This window comes from Struthio camelus, chromosome 4 (assembly GCF_040807025.1).
Source record: "Struthio camelus isolate bStrCam1 chromosome 4, bStrCam1.hap1, whole genome shotgun sequence".
NCBI lineage: Eukaryota > Metazoa > Chordata > Aves > Struthioniformes > Struthionidae > Struthio > Struthio camelus.
Genome location: NC_090945.1, coordinates 8,588,394 through 8,594,520, shown reverse-complemented (window position 1 = coordinate 8,594,520; position 6,127 = coordinate 8,588,394). Strand labels below are relative to the sequence as shown.

The window sequence follows — 6,127 nt, the reverse complement described above, 5'->3', positions numbered from 1 at the left end:
GGCTGGGCAGCGCTGCTGGGGCGAGCTGGAGACAGCGTTCAGGGGCTGAAGCATCTGCTGGCCCGGCTTGGGCTGCGAGTGGGGAGAGGCAGCGCTAGCTGGAGGGGAATAAAGCCGAAATGGCCAGAGCGCAGGGAGCTACCCTTTCCTTGAGCTGCCCCGCAGCAAGAGGGCTAAGCCCGCTCTGAGGCTGCCCCCCTACTCCCCAGTCCCCAAGCACTTCCTGAGACTGCATGTGGGGCTGGCAGGGGGCACAGGGCTGTGGGTGGGCTCTCCTTCCCTGCCCCGACCCCCCCCCCACCATCACTCCCAGGGTGCAGGGGTGGGTGACTAGACAGCCTCTGTTCCTGGGCCCTGGGAAAAAAGCTGCAGTCATGCGTTTCCAGTGTGCAGAAGCAGCGGCTCAGTCATGCATTTGGGGGATTCAAAACCAGGTTTAGTGGGCTCATCTTGGGGGGGGGGGGATGGGGCTCAGAAGAGGAGGCCAAGTCCTGTGGTTTTTGTCCTCAAAAACAGGGTCGGCGGCTGGTTTTGGGCTCAAAAACAGAAACTAGGCCCTGCTTTTTCTGGTGCTCAGAAAGGGAGGCTGAGTCCTGTGTTTTTGGTGCTCAGAGCAGGCCCACTGGGCTGTTTTGAGGCTTAGACCTGCGTCTGCCTCAAAGCCTTGCAGGAGGCCAAGCCCTGCGTTTTTGTAGCACAAGAACAAGTTCAATGGACTGGTTTCAGAGCTCAGAAATGGAGGCTGAGTCCTGCGTTTTTGAGCTCAGAAACGGAGGCTAAGTGCTGCGTTTTGGGGGCTTGGAAACAGAGACTACTAAGTCATCCGTTTTCAGCCCCCAACCCAGAGGCCCTGGGGCCCTTTTTGTGGGTGGTGGGAGGGAGAGAGGGGTGGGAGGGTGGTTGGGCCAGGTTGGGGGGGGGTAGGCAGGGCCCGCAGACCCTCACCGGAGGTGGGGGTCCGTCCGTGCGTGCCCCGAAGGCAGGGAGGCCGGCGTGCACCAGGCCGAACTTCGCGTCTGAGATAGTTTCTGGCGCGAAAGGCACTTTTGGGGAGGAAACGCGAGCAGACGCCGTCTTCCAGTTCCACTCTTTATTCACGCTTTATAATGTTTTTAAATATAACAACCGTGTATTCAATATGTACATACTGTTAATAAACTAATTATGTATAACAATGCTATGTATACTGTGCACTATGTATACAATATGGAACATGATATTCAGATGCAAGTTATGACAGTGATTGATTTACGACCTGGGCAGTCACCAAGACTGCTGCAAGGAGCCAGAGCTGGGCTGTCACAAATTTATACCTTTGTACTCAACATTTATACATTTTATATATATAGTAATTTAACTATGTTCTCAAGATGTACATACTATTAATGAACTAATGATGCTCTATGGATGCAATATGGAACATGATACTCATATGCAAGTTATGACAGTGATTGATTTACGACCTCGGCAGTCGCCCAAGCTGCAAGGAGCCGGAGCTGCGCTGGCACGAGCGGGCGCTGCGCTCCCAGCTCGGCTCCCAAGGAGGCCCAGAGCCCGGCGGGCGCAGGCAGCTCGGCCCCAGCCCGGAGCGGGGCACGCGCAGGGCAGGAGGGAGGCGAGTCGAGGCGAGCGCAGTCGTCCTGCTGCGAGCAGGGAGCCGGGCGCCTTGCGTCAGGGGTGGAGGAAGCCTCCCTCTCTGCGGCGCCGCTCTCCCGCTTCCGTCTCCGAGCGCAGAAAGGAGGTGCGAGGCCGTCGTGCGGGGTCGGCACCACCTGCACCTGACACAGAGACAGGCAGCGAGGCTGCAGCTGTTACTCACCAGTGACGCAGCCCCTCCAGGCGATGCAGGGAGAAGCCCCCAGGAGAAGATGCCCCCAGGCTCCGCAGGAAGCGCCCCCGAGGTCCCCGTGCGGGTGAGGGGCCGGGACGCGGCCCCTGCTGCCGGACGCGCTGTCCCAGGCTCTGTGCGCAGGCAGCAGCAGCAGCAGCGAGCCCGTGGCAGGATGACACTTCAGCATTTGCTCCGGCCACCCCCGAGTGCCCGGCTGGGGCTCCTCCATCCCTGTAGGAGAGAAAAAAAAAGGAGAGGGCATTTCAGGAGAGGCCCAGCACTGCGGCAAATGGCCGCAGGCGTGGGTCGGGACAGTTGCTGGCAGTGCCAGCAGCAGCAGCCCCCAGGGCAGCGCTGGTCACCGGAGCTTTCCTGAACTCCCCGGGCAGCACCCCGTCCTGCGAAACACGAGGCGCAATCCTGCCCCGCCAGGGCTTCGGTGCACAACGCTCGCAGCAGCTCTGCGCAGCCCCAGCAGCCCAAGCCGGCACAGACAGACCAGCACTGACCCCCACGGCCTGCACAGGCCCTGTGGAGACACAGAGCCTGCTCTCCTCCCTCCCAACTGCCCCGCAGACATGACAAAAAATAACAACAACAAAAAAAGCTCAGCCCCCGCCGAGCAGGGGCGCAGCGCAGACCTGCCCAGGCGCCGCACTGGGACACTCACCGCACAGCGCCTCCTGCGTCTTCGTGCCGGCGCCCTGCTCCTCGACGAGGCTCAGGCTGAGCCTTTCCGACTCGGCTGCTCCCACACAGCGTCACCTGCGCTGGCAAAGGCCCTCGCGAGGGACCGGCCGCAGAATCGCAGCGAGGACGACGCAGCTCTCGCTCGAGCAGGAGCTCCCGGCCCGGCACCCAGCCTGCGCACGCTCAGAGCAAATGCCGGGCTGTAACCCTGGACCTCGCTGGGACGGAGCGGCCAGGGATCACGGCGGCTCCCCACGAGGCTCCCCCCCGTCCGACACAGCAGTACAGCCGGACACGCAGCACCACTGAAACGGAGCTAACAAGCACAAGCATTTTGCTGGGCTCAGAGCCCAGAGCTGCCCCCTCCCCAACCCCCCCGTGCAGGAGCACCCGGTGCGAACGGCTCTTCCCCGAGTCTCAAGGCCCTCGGAGGAACGAGGAGCATCTCTGACCCCAGAGAGGAGAAACCCTGCTCTCTCTGTGGGGAAAGCAGCAGAAAAGCTTCGCCCAGGTTCGGCAGCGCAGCTGAACAACTGCCCTTCAGAGAGCAGCACCCTCCCTGCAGCTCTCGCTAGCAAGCCTGTGAAGCGCACCTGGGTCACGAGTCCTGTCTCTGACCCAGCAGGGGTGGGTTCGGGGGACACAGTCTTGTACGCACTGACTCTGCCCCGCTTTTACCCCGGGCCAGTCCCGACGGTGCTGGCACAGCCTGGGGACGGCGGCCCCTCTACCCCGAGCCTGGGAGAAGCAGGCTGGGACCCACCGGTGTGCGGGGAGCGACTGTACTCACCGCTGGGTCCTGCAGGGCTGCCGAAAGGCTCCGTCCCTCCGGCCGCAGCTGCCTGAAGACCGCTCCGCACACTTTTCTCCATGCCAACGGTGTCGCCGGGCAGAGATGGAAAGGAGCTGGCGTGGCCAGCCGAAACCCCGCTGACTGGTCCAGTTCCTCCCTGCGCTCATCCACCGATGAACCGCGTCGGACTTCATGGTGCGTCTCTCACCCTGTGCAGGGCCCAGCCTGAGCCCAGGGTAGGCGTAGAGAGCGGTAACAGAAACATTAAGCTTGCTGTGAATGCAACGTGGATGGAAACGTTTGGCTGTGCGTGAAAGCCGTCAAAGGCAAGCCTTCCCCGCTGTTTTGAAAGGAACTTGACAGCCCTGGGAAGGAGAATCCCTGGCGGTCAGCCGAGGCTGAGCAACTCGGACAAGAGGTTTGGGCAGCGCACGCGCTGTTGCTTGGACGAGAGCATGTGGCTTTGCACACCTGATGCCATCTTTAAACAAAACCTTGCCCCAGAAGCAACTTACAGCTTTCAGTGCAAAACCAAGAGCAGGAGGCACAAGGCTGCTGGGTTTTAGAGCAATCAGAGCAGACAGCGCCTGCCCCCGGGAGTCACTAGCTCTCCTTAGACACGTGCAAAGCCCCAAGGCGGCCCCCCGTTAACAGCAAGGCTGCACAGGCACCTACAGGAGCGGCAAACTGTCAGCTGAAGTTTTAAGCCCATTTTATATACTCATATAAGAGAGAGGTAGTACTTTAAAACATCACGGACAACAACCATCACAGTATTTGCTCACGATCAGCTAGTTCAAAAACCAGCAAGCGGAGGGAGGGCTGGGTTCAGCCTGGGCACGCAAAGGCTCGAGAGGAGGATAACGAGTAAGGAAGTAGCGCGGTTGAACTGGGACACAGTTAACGCAACACGCCGGAAGTTGATCCTGTAACGCACGGCTAACTGATGCACTAAAACTCGCATTTCTTTCGAGAGCTTAAAACCAACAAACAGAAAAGTAAGAGGATGGTTACAAATAAGAACTGCTTGTTTAAGGCAAAATATAAAGTTTATGTGTTTTAAAAGAAGAAACGGAGCCAGCGGATCACAAGCATGGCCAGGGGACTAGGCAACGGTTGTTGAAAAATATTAGCTAGGAAATAGGTGAAGCTACGGAAACAAAAATGCCGTTAACAAAGCCCTTAACGTCACCCTACCAAACCACCTCCCAAGACAGGTCACGGAAATAACTCCTCCTAACTACCCCGGCTCTTCGCCTCTCCCCTCAGCAGCGCCGAGGGAGCACGACGCCAGTCCTGCCCCAGGGAGCCGTTAGCTCTCCGGGGCTTAGTTTCACTTCAGCGGCTTTCTTTTTCTCACCCCCCGCACACCTACAAAAAGGGAAAGGGGTAACGCGGCCCTGGTTTGCTCGTACACATGAATTGCCATGGCCGAGCGTCGAAATTAAAAGCAAGAGAAAGCTGTCCGTAAAGCAAGGCGGTAAACGCAAGCGACCCTTAAAGGCGCCCGTCTCCCGGACGGACAGAAACCCCCTCTCTCGTGGTGGGGAAGGCCGGGCCCTCCGGTACGGGCCACGATCATGACAACGCCAAGCGTTACCTGCACGGCTGTAGCTTGCCCCACCGCAGCTGTGAGCAGCTGAGACCGCTCACCGGACAGCGTCCCAGCAACAGCCTCGATAAGCAGCGAGCCGAGGCGCTCGCTGCTCTGCTGGGAAAGCAGCAGCCTCAGGTCCCGACGGGGGGCAACACCGCCGCCCGTTGCAGCCTGCCGGAGCCGCGGCAGTGCTGCAGCCCCCGGACATCGGACCGCCCTTTCCTTCGCACGCCCGATCGCGCCGCACGACAGCGCTGGCAGCGCCACAGGGTGAAGCGCCCGCCGCTGCTCGCACGGCTCGGAGACATCGTGACTGACGGCAGCCGGACGCCGAGGTCCAGGGCCGCCCCATAACCGCTCCGGAGACCTGACGGTACGGCAGGGCCCCCGAAGGGGACGGCGTGCCCTGGCTGCTCCCCACCCCCTCCCCCCCGCTGCCCACACACACGCCGGGCCAGGCCCCGACTGCTCGAGGAGGGTCGGCGAGCCCAGACACCCGGGGGCAGCCACCTCCCCCGGGGCTGCGCTCGGCACTGCCCCCAGTCTGGGGGATGAAACCCTCGGGGGGGAGGGGGAAGAGGAGGAAGGAAGTGTAACCAGATTAGGGGAACCCGTGCATCGAGCCTGGAGCCCCCCGCCCCCGGGCCACCCCGCAGCTAGAGGTGCCAAGGCACAGCAGGCAGGCGGGCGGGCCAGGACCGCGGGACCCGGGCACAGCAGGGGCCAGGGGGTCGGGCCAGCAGGACCTGCCGGGGAGCTGGAGGAGACGGGTCGCGCCGGCACCCGCGCCAGCACCCCCAAGGGAAGCGGCCGCAACGAGAGCGCGGCTCCCCCCGCCCCGGGCGGCGCTTAAATGGGCGGCGGAGGCGGGGTGGGGCGGGGCCTCGTTGGCCGCCTGCTGCTCGGCGGCGGCGCTGCGGGCGGGGCGCCCTTGGGCGCCGCCTGGCGGCCGCGGGCGACACTGCCGGGCCGGGCCGGGCCGGGCCGGGCCTCATTGGCCGCAGCCCTGGGTGAGGCGGGGGCAGGGGGTGTGTCGCGGGGCAGCCCCTGATTGGCTGGCAGCCCTCTGTGAGGTGTGCGGGCGTGTCGCGGGGCAGCCCCTGATTGGCTGGCAGCCCTCTGTGAGGTGTGCGGGCGTGTCGCGGGGCAGCTCCTCATTGGCCACCGCAGCGGCGGTGGTGCGAGTTGCCGTCCGGCGTGGGGCTGGCGCAGCAGC

General features: G+C 62.5%; 1 long non-coding RNA gene across 1 annotated transcript; it reads right to left on the bottom strand.

Annotated features, from left to right (window-relative positions):
• Positions 1-1,075: 1,075 nt before the first annotated feature.
• LOC104145167 (uncharacterized) lies at positions 1,076-5,135 on the bottom strand. The gene is made up of 2 exons (XR_011140776.1): positions 2,502-5,135; positions 1,076-2,062 (listed from the first exon to the last, which is right to left on the bottom strand). It is a non-coding gene; the product is annotated as an uncharacterized lncRNA (long non-coding RNA).
• Between the last annotated feature and the right edge of the window lie 992 nt (positions 5,136-6,127).